Consider the following 21208-nt stretch of genomic DNA (forward strand, 5'->3'; position numbering starts at 1 on the left):
GGCTGGAAGTTGAAGCTACACAAATTCAGATTGGAAATATGATATACATTTTTAACAGTAAAAGTAATTAACCCCTGGAGCAATATACCAATGGTCATGGCACAGTTTCCATCACTTACAATTATTAAATCAAGATGGGATGTTTTTCAAAAGCTCTGCTCTAGGATTTATTTTTAGGAAGTTCTTTGGCCTGTGCTATACAGGAGGTGATTGTAATCTTCCCTTCTGGCCTTGGAATCATTGAATCCATGTTTAACCATGGAAGAGCAGGGAATATAAAATGGTGAAACCAGTAAGGGGGTTCTAATTGCCCCAGAAAAGAAAAGAAAAGAAAAGAAAAGAAAAGAAAAGAAAAAGAAAAGAAAAGGTAGAATTTAAACCTTCTTTCAGGTAGTCCTGTGCAGAAAATTAAAGCTGATATGATTACTTACATTTCTAATGGTGCCATATAAATCATCTCAGAAAGAAAGAGCATCAGCTTTATGCACCTCCTCTAACTAGATGTCTGAGAGCACCAACTAACACTCAGAAGATATGCATTACACTGCCACCAGTGACAATTGCAGATGGATGTTTACACTGTTTGACAAGCCGTTGAGAAAACCACTGACGCAAATCAGAAAGAAATCCATTCAAACTGGCTGCTTTGACTCAAGGATTTAAGAATAAAGGCTCAAGTAAGCATCAATAAACAACTTATGCATGATGCCTGGCTGTGATCAGGACTGCTGAACTCTGTTCTAGCAACAAGGTTACTAAGATCCAACTAGGATTATATCCATCAAATAGAGATACCACAAAGTTGCTGCTGACTTAATGTGCTTTGTCCTCCAGGGCTACAATTCCACATGTGTCCTTGACAAGGACTAGAATCCTCTGTTATATAAACCACAAATACACTCCAATGGGATGCATTTATCTTTTATGTAGGACCACCCAGCTAAAGCATTTGGTTCCAAAATGTTTGGCTTATGCATCAAAAACACACATGCTTTCCCCAGGTCTCTCCCTTCCTGCTTTTGACACCATGGCCTTTCCCAACAGAATCTATGAGCAAGCAGCAGTACCCAGGAATAAAGTCCATGTAACTGCTAGGACTGAGTCAGGCGAGAAAGAGGAATGAGAAAATAGCCAGCCATCCTTGAGTCACGTTCACCCCATATATATTTTAATGGTGCACCTTCCCTCTTCCTCTTACTTCTGCCAACTCAGAAACCTTCCAACAGTCCTGTCCCTGCTTACACCATTGTTGTATCAACCAGTCAAGGTACTAACAAACTTCAACAGGACTTTATTTTTAAAGTAGAAATCTCTTTACCAAGCTGCTGCTGCACCCTCGGTAGCTCTCCCTCAGCCTTCTCAACTCCCCCCCTCCTTCCTGTTTCCTGTCCTTTTAGACTCCCAACAGCTAGTGCTCCCAGTTCTAATAATTACAAGCAGGATCTAAACACCACAACCATCTGTTCTGCAAAGTGAGTGGCATCCTCCATAGACTCTATGCTGTGACACTTCACATGCCTCTCCGCTCGCAGCCATCATCATCAGCTCCTAAGCCAGAGGCCCCTCACCACCCTGAAAAAGGCAGCCTTCATATCTCTTCTCAAGAAAATCACACTTTACGCCAGCACCGTCAATAGTTATTGCTCTGTATCCAGCTTCCCCTTTCTCAGCGAAGAAGTCATCTTCGCTCCCTTCTACAGCCTCCCCACTGTCCACGGTAGCCCTGGTCTATTTCAGCTGAGTTGAATTCTGTAGGAAAGTGATTTTAGTGCTCTGCTTTGATCAGAATCTTACTATAAAGACCTTTATACAGACTCAGGTTTTCTCACAGCTTCTCATCACTTAAAAGAAATGTACATGCAAAACATTTTATAAAGCGAGCCTGCCAACCGTGTGTTACTGTATGACCATTTATCCTTCATACATGGGGAGAGGGGGTCACAACCCAGGTTTGGGAGTAGATTCCCTAACAAACCTGCTATAGTGTAATAACTGGGTAGTTTTGCTGGGGTCTAGTGGGGATAAACACCTAGTCTGGGAGGAATTAATGGGTCCCCCATTAGCCTTTTGAGTGTTTCATGTAATGCAACATCAGGAGAGTCAAGCTGGTTCCATTACACTGCTCTCAACTGATTGATACTACATGAATGCCACACGACCATGCGGATATTCAGCTACCACTCTGTTGAACAGTACAGCTGTAGGGAATGGAGGGGGTTAACATAACAATGTGCAGTGAGTTACAGTGTTGCCAACCCCAAGTGTTCAAAAATCCTGAGTCAGGCCTCAGAAATCATGAGATTAAAAAACAAATAAATCTGGGATCTTTTTATTATTTTTCTGGTCTCAGAGCCTTTAGATCACACTTGGTGCATGTTTTCAGGCACTTCTCCACAACCAGGATGTCTAAAATTTACCCCTTTTTAAAAATGGAAGCTGAGATTCTCCCCTAATTTCTTGTTCCTAGGAGCTGGGACTTTAAATAAAATACCAGATGTAACCAGTGGTCAGAATGAACTCTCTTCTGCCATCTATTGATGAAGTGGAGGAAAAAATCTCAGGAGCAGACTATAGTTGCATAAACACACTTACTTTACTCAACATACCTGTTTACCAAATTGATCAATTTTGGTTGTTTTAGGTTAAAAGTCACCTAAGTATTGGATGCAGGGTAATTAATTGTTATATTTTTGTATGACTAAAGTGCAGCAGAACTGTACTTAATATACATTAATTGAGGAGGTCAGCCTACATGTAATCTCACTCACTAAGGGTGCGGGTAGTAAAGTAAACACAAGTCATATAGTGGTTATTTTTTCTACTTGGTAGTAAAGATTATAGGTGCTATTTCAGTCTTGCTATCTACTGTTTAAAAATAGAGGTGGATAAAGTAGTGGCCTGAGTGACAAGCCACTGGTCTACATTCTAAGCCACACTGTCTCCCTAAGCAAAGTGTTTAACCTCAACACACCTATTGTGCAAAGAAATGACATGGGATCTTAGCACAAGCATTCAGGCCTTTGGTTTTACACCTCATTCAAACCCCCAGGTGCAGCAAGTCTCCTAGCATCATGCTGGCGTATTGGGTTGGGTACCAAAACAAGGGGAAAAGCCCCTTCTACTGACCAACCATTTCTTGCAACATCTATGTAATCAAATGTAAGCAAATTAAAAAGCGTCTGCCCACATGGCCACACCATAAATCAGCTGCAAGGTTTATTTCCTAATGTAGGATTTTTACAGCCTTTACAGTAAGTAATAAAAATTCACAAGGATTTTCTTGTCATTAAACACAGAGGCCTGCTTTTGTCCAAACACAGTGGGCTCCACTCCGTTCTCCTGAAAGAGTAGAATTGGATTAATTATTATTTATGTTTCCGTTAAAGCATTACTCAGAAGGTAGCTGCATTAGTCACACAGTTGGCTCCCTCAGAGGCTGCCCTTGTATTCCTTGTGTTTCTCCTCCTGCTTTAGCTGAATTCTTTTTGACATCAGCCAATGAACATTAAAATTCACATTGATCATTTATTGTCCAGCGCTGGCGGAGCTGCTGCTTTTGGCCCCCCTTTGGAGTGCAGCTATCTGGAAAGCCTGCTTAAGTGGAGCGGGTGTGGTTGTCTTCTTCCTGTCCTGTGAAGTGTCAAAGGCCCCAAGCCATAGATTCAGACTCTGAATCTGCTTTCAACCCTTCCATGATCAGATGGCATCTGTACCTTAGCTGCTGAAAATGGCTTAAAGGATGAGACTTTGCATTGTAGGGGAAGGGATGTTTAGGGCTAGATCCACAAAGGGGACCTAGCCTCACCTAACTTGGGACACTTCACTTCAGGTGTCTGCCACCTGATGGAATCCACAGACCTGAGTGAGGCATCTGGGCTCCTTATGCAATGACTGGGGAGAGACAGGCACCATAGAATAGGATCCACAAAAGCCAGCACGCTGAGCAGGGAGCCACCTAAGCCAGCCAATAGGATATGCTGAGGAGAGGAAGATGGCCTAAGCCCTCAAAGGGAGTTTGGCACCTAATTCCAGGCTAGGGAGGAGACTCTTCTCTCTGCTGGGGAGTCACAGCCGTGAACCCTCTCCTGGAGTACGGCACCTGAGACCTTTCTCTCAAAAAACCCGAGGAGTTGGTGCCCCCTCCCACTCCTTTTCGACAAAAATAACCTTTAGGCCAGGGCACTCACCCTGATACAGAAGAGCTGGGTTGAAATCCCCACGTTGCCTGGTGTGGAGCAGGGAGTTGAAAGCACGTCTCCCATCTCTCAGGTGAGTCCCTGAACTGCTGGGCTATGCAATATTCTGGGATTGATGTCTATCCTGTACCTTGTTCCAAAGCCTCCTGGTTAGGGCACTCACCTCACCAATGGTAGAGGTGGGTTCAAATCCCAGCTCCACGTTACACAGAGCAGGAACTGAACCAGTGGTCTCCTACATCCCGGGCGAGTTCCAGGCCTAAAAGTTATTTAGGTGGTGTAGTAGGAAGATAGCCTGAGACCTAAGTCCTTGTATTAAAGGCCTAGTATGAGGCAGAACCTGCTCATAGAATTTAGCAAGAACATGCTAATATTGCAAAAATACACATTCCTAAGAAGTGCTAAGCACAGAGTACTCACGCAAACACATCCCAATATCAAGTGGCACCAGAACATCCTGATATCAAGGATGGTACAAAAACACTCCGCAAGGATAACAAGAACGCACTGTCCCCTCCTAAAAAATAAGGTCAGGATGACAGTATGTAATAAAGATGTTTTAATTGAAACAACATGTACAAGGTGATGAATAATAACTAGCTATATCAGGGGGCAGTAACTAATTATGTCAGAGGGGCCGTACTAACTTGTTTGTATCAGGGTATAAAGATGTATCTCAGAGGAAGTATCTTTGTGCAGTCGAGGGGGAAATGGAAAGTCCCGCCATTCACTGAGCTGTGTCCATTGTCATGGGCATACATGTCTTAGTATCCACATAGAGTCTGCCAGGTGCTATTACCATTCTTTGTCGACAATAAACCTGACCTGGTGCCTTTGTACCTTAACGGATCTTGTGGTCATTTGACGGTTTGCATGAGATATGCTGTGCCAGCTGTCTGCGCAGAGCTGGGGCAGCACACAGGGAGAACACACACACGCAGCCAAACATCTAACCACAGGGGGAAGGGGCAGTTCCTAGGTTTTCTATAGAGTTGAATGTTAGGTGGCCTCTGAGAACACCTATTGGATCGGGTCCTGTAGGTGAGATAGGCAGGGGGAATGTCTAGGTTAAGGATTCTGCTGGGGTTAAGGCATGTATCAGGACCTAGAAAATTGGGTGCATGTCCAATGACAGAATTTTAGGTGCCTAAGGAACTTTACCAGTGGAAATTAGGTGCATGGGACTTTAGGCACCTACAGAGTTAGACTGCAGCTGAAAAAGAATTGAGCTGCCTAAAGTGGCAGTTAGGTACCTAAATCCCTTTGTGTATGTCACCCTCTGCTATTTATAAATTCCTTCTGCTTCCTACCTCTTAGTTACATGGAGGAAACATCAACCATAGTGGTGCTGATAGCCCTGCGGGACTTAATTATGGCCTTGTTCAGATCTCTTCCTGCTTTGCATTCTTAATACCACTTATTCTTAGATTCACCCTTTCACCTCTGCAAAACTCGTGGCTTGGCCCCAATTTACTCCCATCTTCCAATTTCTTAATGCTCCACAAATTCTCATGCATGTATTCCTTGTGACTTTTTTAACCATCCTGGACAAGTGAACCATTTGGTTTAATGTAAGATACAGGAATAAGGAAAGTTTTTTGAACCTCAGAGCTGAGTATTACTTTGGTTTAGTAAATGATAAAGGTGAATTCTTCTAACAATAAACCAAACTCTTATTGTGATCCCACTAAAGTCAGTTTGCTCCATTGAGTTAAAGAGCTGTGGCTTTGGGCAAAGTCACTTTACCTTTGCATGCTTCAATTTCTCCCGCTCTTGAATAGTTATAATGATATGTCCTTATCTTACAGGGATGTAAGTCTTACACATTCATATCTTTAATGAGTTCTGCGATCCTGGACATAACACTGCTCTAAAAGAGCCAGTATTTCCCAATAATGTTGCTATAACACATGGATGCCAGAGACAGGGGACCAAAGGGCCACCGTGCCCCCACTTTTGCAAATCTGAATGCAGCAGGGGTGCAATAAAGGGGGAGGACAGGACCTCCATCCTCCCCCTCATGGCCCCTGACCGGAACTGGGCGGCATAATGGCAAAGCCTCTTTCCTGCTGGGATGACAGAGGGGCAGACGGGCCAAACTTGAATGAGTGGCCCTGTGAGCTGACACATGGCATCACTCCACCACTCAGACATGGGCCCTTTTGGTTGCTTGGCCCTCACCATTTTTGCAGTCCTTCTGGCACCACTGTTATAACAATGAGGCAAAGGACAGTTTGTGGCAGTTTGTGTACCTCCATTGTGCCTTCCAAACCTATTACATCTCCATGCAACTCTCTCTATCTCTGGAAACATTAATTAAATGGCTTTTGGAGCTTTGTTAAAAGTAGATAGATTTATAAGCCTGGTAACACCATAACTTGTGAACTGGACCAGTCTGCCACCTTGGGAATTAAAAACAAAAATAAAGCAACTCAAGAATTAGCCCATGCTTCACTCACATGCTGGGAGCTGAGCTCAGGGCTCCATTTTTCCCTGGCAGCAGGACCTCTAACAAAGCAGGAAGCTGCAATCAGTTCCTGGCTTTTGAGGGTACAGGCATTCTGCACTGGTAAGGAGATCCGCCAGCCTGAGTTCAGCTCGTACTTTATGAAGTGCTTTTAAATTCACCTTTAAGTCAGAGTTCCCTTTAAAGCCCAGAAAAATCAATCCATCTATCACAGGTATAGGGCAAGCTGCACTTTAGAGTGCTTGGCCATCTCTCTCAGGTGAACCCCTCAGTTGATAAGCTTTGATTCCTTTACCTCTCTGATGGGTGGAACCCGACAGTTCAAGAACCCTTAGACTGGTTCTCTGGGTTGCAGTCCACCTGTTTTCAACAGTGCTAACATGACAGGCCCAATTATATTTGGCACCTGCAAGAAAATTTCCTCTGTCAGCCTGTAACGAGTGGCTGTTTAAAAAGCCCCGAAACAGCTGCTACAAAACAGAGAATTGTTTATTCGTTCAAAGGTACATAGCAAGCAGAAAGAAGGGTTAAAACAACAATAGGCCTATATGATTGGGTCTTACCTAACCCTTATCCTTTTCTTGCAAGTTTTGGTAAGTTCTACTCAGCTCAGGTATCCTGACTTCGGGGAGAAAAACACTGCGTTGTTGCAGTTTCTCTCTCTCTCCCAGTGTGTCTCCCACAGTGCCTTCCCACAAGCAGGTGCTGGACACTCAACTGTTTTCCATCCTCTTGAGGTCAAGGTTTTTAACAGCTTAGTGTTCTTTTGTTTAGTACCTTGGATGGTAAAACAAGCCTGTTAACCTGACTGGAGTCAGTCAGGTAGACATTTCCCAGTTAATAGCTCCCCAATGTTCTCTTAAAGGCTCTTGGCATTTTCCCTGGTGGTTTCTTATCTCTAGTCACTGAGTAGTTTCCTGCTTGCTCATCGTAATAGCCTCTTTTGATTTAACTCTGATAGACAGAATAATATCCAGCAGGTAAACTGAAGAACATATACTATTCATACAAAATAATACAGCTATCTCCCTCATTCTCCACTTTACTTTTGGATTCATGAGAAAAGGTTATCAGAAAAAATTCATTCACTTAAAAATATATATTCTTACTCATTAACATTCAACTATCTAAACACAGCAGAGCCTGGCAGTTTGAGTCTATTGTATAACTAAAATCTTGTGCTGTCAAAGTTTTCACCCTTGTCTTTCTCCCCCTTCTATTTCAGTGCCACCTACTTTAGGGCTCTAACCAACCTCCAGACAATTACTGCAGTTTGTATATACTGACCTTACATGAACGAGTGCAATGTTGCCCTCTCGTGGCTTGGCCAGCAGAGCGGGTAAAGGACCAATTTCTAGTGATAGGTGAAGACATTCTCCTTTAGCTTAGGCGTGTTTGTATAGACAGGGATTAGTCACAAAGAGTTTCAGTGTTTATTAAGGAATGCAGGTGTCAGAGGAGGGTTCAACAGCTACAAGGGGAATTTAGCAGTTGTTGAGTAGCAGATAACAACACTACACAACCAAGTGGGTGGGCCAGTGCGGTGGGGATTAGCTAGACTAAGGTGTACTTATTTCAACCGGAGTATGGCCAGATACCATGGTGATCACCATTTTTATTTATATTACAGTAGCACTGAGCAACTCCGTTGTGTTAGGCACTGCATGTACCTATAGTATAAGACTCAAAGAGTCTAAACAGGACCAATAAACATTGAAGGGGAAACAGAGACAGATAGAGGTGAAGTGACTTATTCAAGGTTACTCAGTAGGTCAGAAGCGGAACTAGGAGTAGAATCTAGGTCTTGTAAATCCCAGTCCGGTGCCCTACTCATTAGACCACAGTGCCACTTAAACACCCCGACTTTTATGAAAAGCATCCTTAGAGTTTTTGTGGGGTTAAATCTTCATGTTTAAAGGTCTCTGGGTTGCAATACAAAATATGTCATCACTAATTTTCAGTTATAAACGTCATCTTGTTTAGTTATAAAAGAGCAACCAGAAGCTCAAAGGAGGATAGAGAAATTAAAATTCTATCTTTACAAAGAAATTCAGATGTGATTAAGAAACAAGGACAGTGGTATAAGAGAAGGCAAACACGCTATGTGAGGTTGTGATGGGTTGGGTCACAGAAACCCCTTGGGGCTGCCAACTGATGTGCCTAGACTACTTCTGCCCCTGCCTTCCCTGCCAGCTTGGGACTCCAGAACTCTGCTTGGTTGTATCAGACATGCTTTCCGGCTACCAGCACAGACCTAGGTCTGAACCACGTCCCACAAACTGCAGGCTTAACTGAAAGCAGCTTAAGAAGTGTTCCTGTCTTTAACACTCAGATGTCCAAACACTAAATAAATCAGTTTTACCCTGTATAAAGCTTATTCAGGGTAAACTCATAAATTGTTCGCTCTCTATAGTACTGATAGAGAGATATGCACAGCTGTTTCCCACTCCCCCCATATCCGGCTCCAGTTATTAATACATACTCTGGATTAGTTAATAAGTAAAAAGTGATTTTATTAAATACAAAAAGCAGGATTTAAGTGGTTCCAAGTAGTAACAGACAGAACAAAGTAAATTACCAAACAAAATAAAATAAAACACACAAGTCTATGCCTAAAACATGCAAGTCTATGCCTAACACAGATAAAACCTCACCCTCAGAGGTGTTCCAGTAAGCTTCCTTTTACAGACTAGTCTCCATCTAGTCTGGGTCCAGTAATCACTCACAGCCCCTGTGGTTACTGTCCTTTGTTCCAGTTTCTTTCAGGTATCCTTTGGGGGTGAAGAGGCTATCTCTTGAGCCAGCTGAAGACAAAATGGAGGGGTCTCCCTGGAGAAATAGACTTTCTCTTGTGGGTGGAAACCCCCTCCTCTCTCCTATGCAAAGTCCAGCTACAAGATGGAGTTTTGGAGTCACATGGGCAAGTCACATGTCCATGCATGACTCAGCTTTTACAGGCAGCAGCCATTGCCCACATGCTGTCTTGAATGTCTCCAGGAAGACTTCTTCTGGGGATTGGAGTCTTCCAAGATCCATTATTCATTAAGTGTTTCTTGAGTGGGCACTTAATTTGCACATTCCTTTCTCAAGAAGCTGACCAAATGCTTTACTAAAGCTACTTAAATCAAGCAAGTACACAGCCAATATTCATACCTTCGAATACAAAAATGACACATGCATATGGATAGGATGAATATGTTGATTAGATCATAACCTTTACAGAGATATGTTACATGGCATACGTAGCATGAAACATATTCCAGTTATGTCATATATACATTCATAAGCATATTTCCAGAAAGCATTATAGGGTGCAATGTCACAGAGGTACCATGTCACAGTCAATGCTCACAAGGAATTAGGACATCAAGTTTGCTTTGTATCTGAAAGATGGCATCTCCGTCAGCCTGGCACACCTCTAACGCCAATTCAGAACAAAGAACACAACCTACTGAATTACAAGCAGCACTTCCTGCAGTGCCTGAGGTTTCCCTGGAGCTTCTCCATGAAAAGTTAGTGCAGGCCTGATCCTACCTGAGAAACAGCCAACAAGATCCAATCTGAGGTGGCACTAATGTAGCAAGCCATTGCTAATTCCGACTAATTATTTATAAGTCATTATTAAGTATTGTGTTACTGACCTTCCCCTTTTATCTTGAGGATTTAAACACATCCCAAAATTAGCAGCTTTAAATTAGTTTCTTGGGTTCCAACCTCTGGACCACAGCAGACTTTTGTCTCAAAGAAACATGGAAAACGACTCACTGGGGGATTGGCAGAGAAGGAGGGGGGTTGTTCTGGTGTTCCCATCTCTTGCAGCTCAGTCTAAAAAGTCAGCTGCCCCACACGTGACATAGAAGAGTTTACCAATGGGCCAGGTCCTGCTCCCATTATTGTCAGTGGAAAGAATTCTCATTACCTTCAGGAGTACATTGTTTTTGAAAAGCCGGCAAAACCAAGGCAGCGACGGTGGCCACGGATAGAGGAAACTGATCAGGTTTAATCTCTGCTTACTGAACCCACTTCTCACTGACAGCTGAAGACAAGGCTCCTTGTCATGGACTCTGTAGCTTGTCATGGACTCTGTAGCAAGTCACACTGGCAGGCCAGACAGTGTTAGCTCAGCGATCAGCGTGAGGAGAATGCAAGGAGGAAATTTCCCTCCCTGTCTTCTTGAAAGATGTAGCCACAGAATGGGAACACGCCCTCCAGGTTATTGAATTCCCTTCAGCCCCTCCTCCCCTGCAAGAGATCAGTCTCTACCCACATTTCCCCCTCCACTGGGTAGAGACTGATCCCCATCTGGCCCCTGTAGCACACGAGCCTTGGTGGTAGCCGGCCTGTATACATTTGACAGGGCAAAGATGAGTAGCTGGAGTTTATTGCCCTGTTTGAATTCCAGACATCTCTGGATGAAAAATGAGCCACTTAAAGTAATAAAAGGGCCTGGTTTTTATTTACTGGAGTGGTAAGAAATACTCCCAGATACATCTTGTTTGCACTGTGTGTTCATGCAGATCAGGTGCTACCAGGCACACAGATATTCTGAGATACAGCTCCTAGGTGTTTACCTCCGCAATGGCATTCTAAGGGAAGACATAAAAAGGCCTGTCTGTGAGTCAGAGGTCCCTGCATGTCTACTGCACCAAGCGTGGTGACACTGGCATAAATTTTTTTCCCCCAGTTTTCTTTTTTATTTATGTACATCTGTTCTGTCAGATTTACTCCCGGGACATACATTTTTGCTTCTTCAGCTTCTTTTGAGAGATCTTTTTCTTCTGAACAACTTCCTTTTCTGGCTTTGGAACAATCTGCTCCTTCTCAGTGAGGATCATCTCAATATGACTGGGGGAGCTTATGTAGGGGTTGATATGACCATGAGCACTGTAACTACGCCAGCGCATTTTGGGGGCCTTGTGGACCTTGGATGTGCCCAATTACCAGAGAATCCACATCAAGACCCTTGAGTTCAGCATTACTCTCAGCATTTTTGAGCATGTGCAGTAGGAACTCTGCACTCTTTTTAGGCCAACGTCCCTGTGTCCAACCCCATTGCTTGGCCTGAGCATATCTGTCAACTCCACCATTTTAACGATGGAAGGGAACACGCTGCTTTTTTAGGGTCACATCCTTTAAGTATTTAGTGGCTTTCCGGATATGCATGCCCTCGATAGCTTGAGCTGTCTCATGAGTGTTCTTGAAGTGGACTCAAAGGTTAAAACCCCTTGACTTGCATGATTTGGTGGGGTTCTCTGGATCAAGTGAGTAGCAGACCATTTTCAGAGATTAACTCAGGCACACAAACCTGCCTGAAGAGGGAGGCTCACTTGCCTGGCTTTTTTCCCCTACTGCCCTACTTCCTCCTTTCCCTCCTGGTCTAGGAAGGGTCCTCTTCTGGCAGCCACTGGGTTGCTGTGTCCCCTTTGTCCCAGCTCTGGACATTTTGCCAGATCTCTCCTGCTCTGTCAGCACAGTTACATGAAGAAAACGGGAGCCAGGATGCAGAGGAAATGGCAGGACAGAGGTAGAATCTGCCAGGGCCTGCAGCAGTTTGTTTGAAAGACAGCTGGTTAGGTGAATGTACCCATTACAGTGTTAAGATACCATAGGGTAAAATTAATCACAATGACTATGTGGCTGCTGTGGGGTAAATAAGCGTTTCAATACCATGGAGAGATACCGGAGGAATTGCACTAGTATCTGACTGGCTCAGAGCTACTCTTAGCACTTTGGCCAGAGATTTTTGGCCCATTGTGTTTCTTATTTCACTGGCCACACTGGTAAGACTTAAAATTGTGCATTCATTTACAGGCACTTCATTACCGAGCTGATGCTGATAAATTGGAAGGAATTCAGAAAAGAGCAGTGAAAATGATTTAGAGGCTGGAGGGATTGATTTACAAGGAAGATTAAGAGGGTTAAACATGTCTTGCTTGGCTAAGTGCCATCTAAGGTGGCATGATAGCTCTCTACAAGTATTTGAAGAGCTTAAATGCTAAATTCCAAGAAAAGAGGAATTATACTGGATGTTCTGAGGTGGTAAAGCCATAAGTAATGGGATGAAATTAAGCAAAGGAAAACTTAGGCTTAATATTGCGAAGTACAATATTTGTAGAGCGCATCAGACTGTGGAACAGGCTCCCAGGAAAACTTAGTGGAAGTCCCATCATTTGGAATAACTAAATGTGAACCAAACAAATTATTGTATTATCAGTATTTATTATTTGTACCACTGTCAACCCTAGGAGCTTTAGTCATAGACCAGGATCCCATTGTGCTACGTGCAGAAAAAAGACACAGGATCTAGACTGTTCTCAGTGGTAGCAGATGACAGAACAAGGAGTAATGGTCTCAAGTTGCAGTGGGGGAGGTTTAGGTTGGATATTAGGAAAAACTTTTTCACTAGGAGGATGGTGAAGCACTGGAATGGGTTACCTAGGGAGGTGGTGGAATCTCCTTCCTTAGAGGTTTTTAAGGACCGGCTTGACAAAGCCCTGGCTGGGATAATTTAGTTGGGGATTGGTCCTGCTTTGAGCAGGGGGTTGGACTAGATGACCTCTAGAGATCCCTTTGAACCCTGATATTCTATGATTCTATGATTTTGTGAAAAGACAGTCCCAAACAAATGACTTAAGAATGCAATGAAAGGAATGACCCTGGACCAGAATGAACTCTGACCAGTGACAGTAGGTCTTTATACACTGTAATCTTTGATTCAACTGCAATTACTCTTCCTTTGTCCATGTAAACTGAACATTCTTCTGGAGCTGTCAGCATTGCTCCAACCATAATCATGTTTACTTATAAGTGAACAGAGGTAGGCAAGCTATTTGCTACCCACAATTTATTTGCAAGTACACAGGATGCGATTTTTATGATGCTGGCTGATATTCAGTTATTTGGCAAGTATTTAGTGCCAACAAATTCCATCTGTGGGGCTGCTCATTAACTGTTTACCATGAATGTTTACTTGCTCACTTGTCACATGACATTATTTGAAAGTGCAGTTGGTCACCTAAGTCACATGGCACTGTTTTTGTTCTTTTACAGGCATTTCAAGATGGCCATATAATCACCCGTGGCTTGTAGCTTTGCATGAATGCTTATTCTCACAAGTGTTTGTGAGACTTTGCTCTGCAGGGAACATTCTCATGAATAAAGAGTTGCTCGCACAAATGTTCATAAAGTAAATAAGACATGTCACTGATATCATCAAAGTGAGATCTGCTCTGAACTCGCTGAAATATTTGTGAGAAATGTTCCATAATATTTGGCCTGCTATTTAGCATGGGAACAGGTGAATTGTCATACCACATTCAAGGAAAATACTAAACCCTTTATGAACGACTGATACAATGTTTATATTAAAATTATGGTATTTGGTTGTGTTGATTAGAATTACTTAAAATTAATACATATTTGGGAGATCTTAATACACTTTAATTATGTAATGCTATCAATAAATGCTACCAATAGAGTAAACATATGAATGCTTTTGTAGCTGATTAGTAGAAATTACTATTCATTATTTAACATTATTACCCAAAAACAAAAGTAACAGTTAATCTTCACTATACTATACCGTAGTTTACCATCCTTGCAAAAATCTACTCATGCACTTGCGCAGGGTGGGCAATTTGTTTGGATGGGCCAGTAAAATATTATGACTTGTTTTTGGTTGATGAAGTGTTCCATTCTTAAGAAGCATGGTCTACTGATTAAAGCACAGAACTGGGAGCCAGGAGACCTAGATTCCATTCTGAGCTCTGCCACTGACCTGCTGTGTGGCCATAGGCAGATCACTTAATTCTGGTCATAATTGACCCACCTGTCTCTCTATCTCCCAGGAGTGTTCTGAGGGCAAATTAGGTAGTATTGGTAAAATGCTTTGAATGTGCAGGGCCAAATTCTGTGATGGTGTAACTCCTGAAATCAGTGGAGCTATGAGAGCAGATAATTCGGCCTGTAACATTCTATATAAGTGGTAATAATCATCATGGTAAAGACAGGCGAATTGGTTTTGTGCTTGAGCAGCTACATTTTCAGTACGGTTTTGCAGGGTGGAATGGTGTCCTCCCTACAATTGATTTTTATTTCTAAAGCATAGCTCTTTCTCTCTCCTACCCCTCGACACACGCAAACAGCTCTCATGGGCTGCAGCAGGCGTTGTGCACGTGCATTTCAGGGTGGAATCTGGTGTACACATTTGAAATGCTCTGGGATCTTCTGGCACAATAGACGCATGGAGTATTAGATCTGCACTGGTTAGGACTGGAGAGAAATTCAGCCAGAAATAGGCATTTGACTAAAGACTGGCGAAACGTTGATAATAAGCTTTGGCTGAATATTTCTTTAAGTACCTTTTAGAAGCCAAAGAATGAGAAGGTTTCACTCCTTTCCCCATAGTATTAGGGTCGTGACTGTCCCCTGTGAGTTCCATCTCCTTCCCCAAGGTTTAGTCTGAAGGTGACAAAGGTCAGGGGGAGCTCACACAAAGATTCTACTTGCTGGATGCTTCTTTTCTCTTCCTCTTTGTGGTCAGGTTTCAGAGTAGCAGCCGTGTTAGTCTGTATTCGCAAAAAGAAAAGGAGTACTTGTGGCACCTTAGAGACTAACAAATTTATTAGAGCATAAGCTTTCGTGAGCTACAGCTCACTTCATCGGATGCAAGTGAGCTGTAGCTCACGAAAGCTTATGCTCTAATAAATTTGTTAGTCTCTAAGGTGCCACAAGTACTCCTTTTCTCTTTGTGGTCAGTTCATGTCAGACTCACTTATTGTTATTCCTCTGCCATCTCCTCCCACTCAGGAGTGAATTCAGGAGGACTGGTAAGCTCCAGGCTTGCGGCAGTAGCCCCTAGGGAAGCTATTTACTCTGTCATCACTCTTACCATCTCTATTTTAAACCCATCGTTTTGTCACAGTCAACAAACCTTGTTTGAAGAGGCAGCTGTGAATCTAATCCAGGGGGCTCGCTAATTACTGGAACCCTCTAGATCAACAATATTAGACAAACAGTAGCCCACATAAGGTCCCTCCCTTTCCAGATCACATCAGCTCCATTACACGGGAGCAGAAATATTAAACCTTTTCGCAAAGAAAATGAGGATGGACAGACTTGCTAAAATCTCTCTCCAAACAATGCAATCACCTGTAATTATAACAAGGAGCTTGTTGCTGAAATCCAAGTGCATCTGTTTTAATCAAACTAGGAGCCTGAGCCAGTCAGGCTCTTCACCTACTTTACTGGTTTTGGATCAAGCCTGAGATATTCTATCGGCTGTGCAGTGTTTTTTTTTCATCACCTGTTATACAAATAGCAGCAGCACTGTGGTCCAGCATGCAGGGCACAAGCCTGGGACTTGGGAACACTAGGCTATGTTCATTGCTCTGCCACTGATTTGCTATGTGACCCTAGGTGAGTCACTTCTGTTTCTCTTTTTCTGCCTTGTTTATTTAGACTAAGCTCTTAGGGCAGCAGCTGTCTGGTTTTATGTATTTGTGCAGCATCTGCCATGTTGGGGACCTCAAGACACTCCAGTAATATAAATAATAATAGAAAGGGATCACAGTTGCAGGGCTGGCTGTGCCTCTGCCCCCACTTTGACTCTCTGATGCACCCCCCTCGGGTGTCAGGCCTTTACCTCTCCTGGGGTGGAATCCCTCCATTCTCCCACACTTAGCCTGGACCCTTTGTTTATCCACCATGTATACCCAGCAGGTCCAATTGGGTTTGGCACCTGTGGTCCTTCCCTTCGGGAGTGGTGACTAGTGGGAGGAAAGAGTGACTCAGCTGCCTCCTTATACCCCATGTCATTGGTTCTTAACAGAAGGAATAAAGTGCAACATAACAGAAAAGGGATTTTAAAACAACAGACTGTCTGTATACAGGTGGATCTTATCTAGAGGCTAACCACCCCGATGGAAGTCTAGGAAAGCCTAACAGGTGTCTGCATTGTGTCAGTCTGAATAGCTTCCCAACAACTGTGTCCAACAGCTACTGCCTCCCCTCCAGAGAGCGAGTCACTTTGTGTCAAGACAGAATTCTTTGTTCTCTCAGTTCCTGGGATTTTGGGCTCTGCTAGCCCACAACCAGTTTGCTGGGGTCCATAGGGGGCTGAGCCAGTCTCCTCTGGGTCGAGGGCTCTCACTTTGCCTTCAGTAACTCCCTTGTTTGCTGGGGGGATGTCTTCTCTATCATAGAATCATAGAAGATTAGGGTTGGAAGAGACCTCAGGAGGTCATCTAGTCCAATCCCCTGCTCAAAGCAGGACCAACACCAACTAAATTGTCCCAGCCAGGGCTTTGTCAAGCTTGATTCCACCACCTCCCTAGGGAACCCATTCCACAGCTTCACCACCCTCCTAGTGAAATAGAGTCATTGTTTCACCTGCCTCTTTGTTTCCCCAAAACACTGTTGATTTAACTCAACATAGTCATACAGTAAACATCCCAATAATCAAGTCAATGTACATTCTTCATGAATTATCACAGAGCAGCTCACCAGATACAAAATAGATATATAGATTTTTTTGTATCTACTTCTGCATTCTGTATTGTGGCATGATGAGGTTGACTGTTAGGCAGATTAGAATCACCACACTGGATGAGACGAGTACTTCATCAGTGGGGGACAAAAAACCCTACAAACAAACCTGGACTAGGCAGCACTAAATTATGGAGGAATTTTCACAAAAGTCTGGACTATGTTGCTGGTTACGCCTGATGGAAAAGCCAGACACTCAGCTGAATCATCCTCAACTCCAAGTCACTTTTACTTCAGTATGGTTACTCCTATATGGTTACTCCTATAAGTGAGGTCTATAGGAATTAGGCCCTGATGCTCACACTTCCTTTGCTTATTTTCCAGCTCATCTGCAAACACCAGGCACAGTGTTCCTGGTAACATCCACAACCAAGAGCATGGCAACGTTTAATTTAGTTACATAACTCTCCTGATGTGTCACTCTCAGAAGGTCACCGCATCTCTCCTTACCCTGCTGGCTGGGAGCCTGAGATAGTGAGAATTGTTATATGACTAGATGTTAAGATGTTTCTGTATCCAGCATGAGAGCTGTACCTCCAATTACTCCCTGCAAACAAATCGTGCAAGCTGCTAGTGCCTCAGAAGCCTTAAACAGAGCAGCATTTGTGTGAGAAGTTGGAGCACAGCTGGCTTGGCCAGGGAGCTGTTTGCACTGTTTGATAGCTTTCTATTTTTTTGGTCCTTCACTGCCATATCTCAGTGCTGTTGCTCCTATCAAATCTCGCAGAGCCAGAACCTCTATTCCATATTTTCCTCTTCAGAAGGCTGCTTACATCAAACCTTGAACCCCTGAAGAGGTTCAAAAGGCACAGCCCGGTCACATGATAAGATTCAAAGTCCTGGCAGCTGCAGGATGTCAGTGTTGGAAGTTCGCATGTAGGTGTACCTACTTGTGCCATCTCACTGGTGGCGTCTGCGGTAGCGTCACACCTGCTATTGCTCCTTTGCAGCTGCCTTTGAGGGTCTCTTTTAGGATACACCAGTATTTCAACAACCACCTTAAAAATCCCTCTTCTATGACTCACCAGCCAGTCTTCCGCTCCCTCTCAAACTCTCCCCCTAGCCCCAGAAAAAAAGATCTGCTTTGGTTCAAACAGGAATTAAACCAGGGAACTCCTACGGCTTATATTATACGAGAGGTCAGACCATGATCACCGTGCTCCCATCTGGCCTGATAAGCTATGAATATGAATTACTTTCTATCCTGCTCTCAAGATCTTTGGGATGAGACAGGACCAAATTTATCCTTTCCAGAACCCCATTGATTTCAGTGTTTTTTTGCAACTGATGAATTTGGCCCAGGGAATGTTAAGTCTGGAGTTTACTTGTATTTACTCCCAGACCAGTTCCAGTCAATGGAGCTATATGGAGGTAGAAAATTGGTGTGAGATCAGACTCAGGTCCAAGGTTTCAGAGAAAGTGTGTCTGTCGGGGAAGCTGTGGAACTAGCCAAAATGACTGGGTACAGAAAGGGAGTGCAGACAGTATGTGTGGGCTGGGGTTGGAAGAACCTGGCTGTGCATCATCAGCAAGGGAACCAACAGGACTATGGTTCTGGGGTGTAGAGTAGCACTGCTTCTTGCTCTCTACTGGCCAGAGCCAATAGGAAGCATGTGCAGTGCCTTTGTGGGCAGAGGGACATGAAGAACCTGTGTACCTAGCACATGTCTGTGTTAGAGAAGGAATCTTGGGCACAGCTGCGAACAGAGCTAGTATTATACTCAGCTATGAAAATTAGAGATGAGCAAAGTGGCCAAGATAAGAAACCACCCTGAGCCTTTGTCCAAGGTTCCCCTGAGCGTTCACCCCACTCTGAAAAGAAATTGTGGAGAAACTTTGACAAAGTGAGAGTTATTTTTAAACCACTGACGCTCATTTTCAGCATGCGTGGCTGCACTACGAGGATTTGACTGGAAGCTAAGTGTTGAAACGCTGCAAGGAGAGCTCTTCATGTGGTCTTTGTGGCCCAGACCAAAGGTGATAGCCCCAGAGAAGGTCACGCAAAAGCTCTCATGCAATTTCCATTGTGCAGATTCAAGACAGGTTAAAAAAATCCTCCATAATTGCGGTACTATGTGAACTGAACCACTTAAGAATCAAGAATCAAGGCTAGGAATTATTAATTCCTGAGTGCTAATACTGGACCTGCCACCAGCTTGCAGTGTGACCTTGGGCAAGCAACACTACCTCAGTTTCCCTGTCCTTAGAACAGGGGTAATAACACTTGCCTACCTTTCTGGGCATGGGGAGGATTCATTACTTAGTGTCTGAGTGCACTGAAGGTGTAAAGGGAGGAGAAAACGAGAGAGAATGAACCACACATGACAGATGTTAACATCATTTCATGCATGGCTGGAAGGTGCTTCGATACTACAGTGGAATCATAGATCATAGAATATCAGGGTTGGAAGGGACCTCAGGAGGTCATCTAGTCCAACCCCCTGTTCAAAGCAGGACCAAGCCCCAACTAAATCATCCCAGGGTTTTGTCAAGCCTGACCTTAAAAACTTCTAAGGAAAGAGATTCCACCACCTCCCTAGGGAACCCATTCCAGTGCTTCACCACCCTCCTAGTGAAAAAGTTTTTCCAAATATCCAACCTAAACCTCCCTCACTGCAACTTGAGACCATTACTCCTCGTTCTGTCATCTGCCACAACTGAGAACAGTCTAGATCCATCCTCTTTAAAACCCCCTTTCAGGTAGTTGAAAGCAGCTATCAAATCCCCCCTCATTCTTCTCTTCTGCAGACTAAACAATCCCAATTCCCTCAGCCTCTCCTCATAAGTCATGTGTTCCAGTCCCCTAATCATTTTTGTTGCCCTCCGCTGGACTCTTTCCAATTTTTCCACATCCTTCTTGTAATGTGGGGCCCAAAACTGGACACAGTACTCCAGATGAGGCCTCACCAATGTCGAATAGAGGGGAACGATTAAGTCCCTCGATCTGCTGGCAATGCCCCTACTTATACAGCCCAAAATGCCATTGGCCTTCTTGGCAACAAGGGCATACTGTTGACTCATATCCAGCTTCTCGTCCACTGTAACCCCTAGGTCCTTTTCTGCAGAACTGCTCCCTAGCCATTCGGTCCCTAGTCTGTAGCAATGCATGTGATTCTTCTGTCCTAAGTGCAGGACTCTGCACTTATCTTTGTTGAACCTTACCAGATTTCTTTTGGCCCAATCCTCTAATTTGTCTAGGGCCCTCTAGATCCTATCCCTACCCTCCAGCATATCTACCTCTCCTCCCAGTTTAGTGTCATCTGCAAACTTGCTAAGGGTGCAATCCACACTATCCTCCAGATCATTTATGAAGATATTGAACAAAACCGGCCCCAGGACCGACCCTTGGGGCACTCCACTTGATACCAGCTGCCAACTAGACATGGAGCCATTGATCGCTACCCATTGAGCCCGACAATCTAGCCAACTTTCTATCCACCTTATAGTCCATTCATCCAGCCCATACTTCTTTAACTTGCTGTCAAGAATACTGTGGGAGACCGTGTCAAAAGCTTTGCTAAAGTCAAGGAACAAAACATCCACTGCTTTCCCCTCATCCACAGAGCCAGTTATCTCCTCATAGAAGGCAATTAGATTAGTCAGGCATGACTTGCCCTTGGTGAATCCATGCTGACGGTTCCTGATCACTTTCCTCTCCTCTAAGTGCTTCAGAATTGATTCCTTGAGGACCTGCTCCATGATTTTTCCAGGGACTGACGGGAGGCTGACTGGCTTGTAGTTCCCCAGATTCTCCTTCTTCCCTTTTTTAAAGATGGGCATTAGCCATACATTAGCCTTTTTCCAGTCGTCCGGGACTTCTCCCGATAGCCATTGGTTTTCAAAGAGAATGGCCAATGGCTCTGCAATCACATCCGCCAAGTCCTTTAGCACTCTCGGATGCAGCGCATCCGGCCCATGGATTTGTGCTCATCCAGCTTTTCTAAATAGTCCCAAACCACTTCTGTCTCCACAGAGGGCTGGTCACCTCCTCCCCATGCTG

At 43.9% G+C, this 21208-nt stretch overlaps 1 pseudogene; it reads right to left on the reverse strand.

Moving 5' to 3' along the window:
- Positions 1 to 11344: 11344 nt before the first annotated feature.
- LOC119845462 lies at positions 11345 to 11953 on the reverse strand (annotated as a pseudogene).
- Between the last annotated feature and the right edge of the window lie 9255 nt (positions 11954 to 21208).

The sequence above is a fragment of the Dermochelys coriacea genome, chromosome 19 (assembly GCF_009764565.3).
Source record: "Dermochelys coriacea isolate rDerCor1 chromosome 19, rDerCor1.pri.v4, whole genome shotgun sequence".
NCBI lineage: Eukaryota > Metazoa > Chordata > Testudines > Dermochelyidae > Dermochelys > Dermochelys coriacea.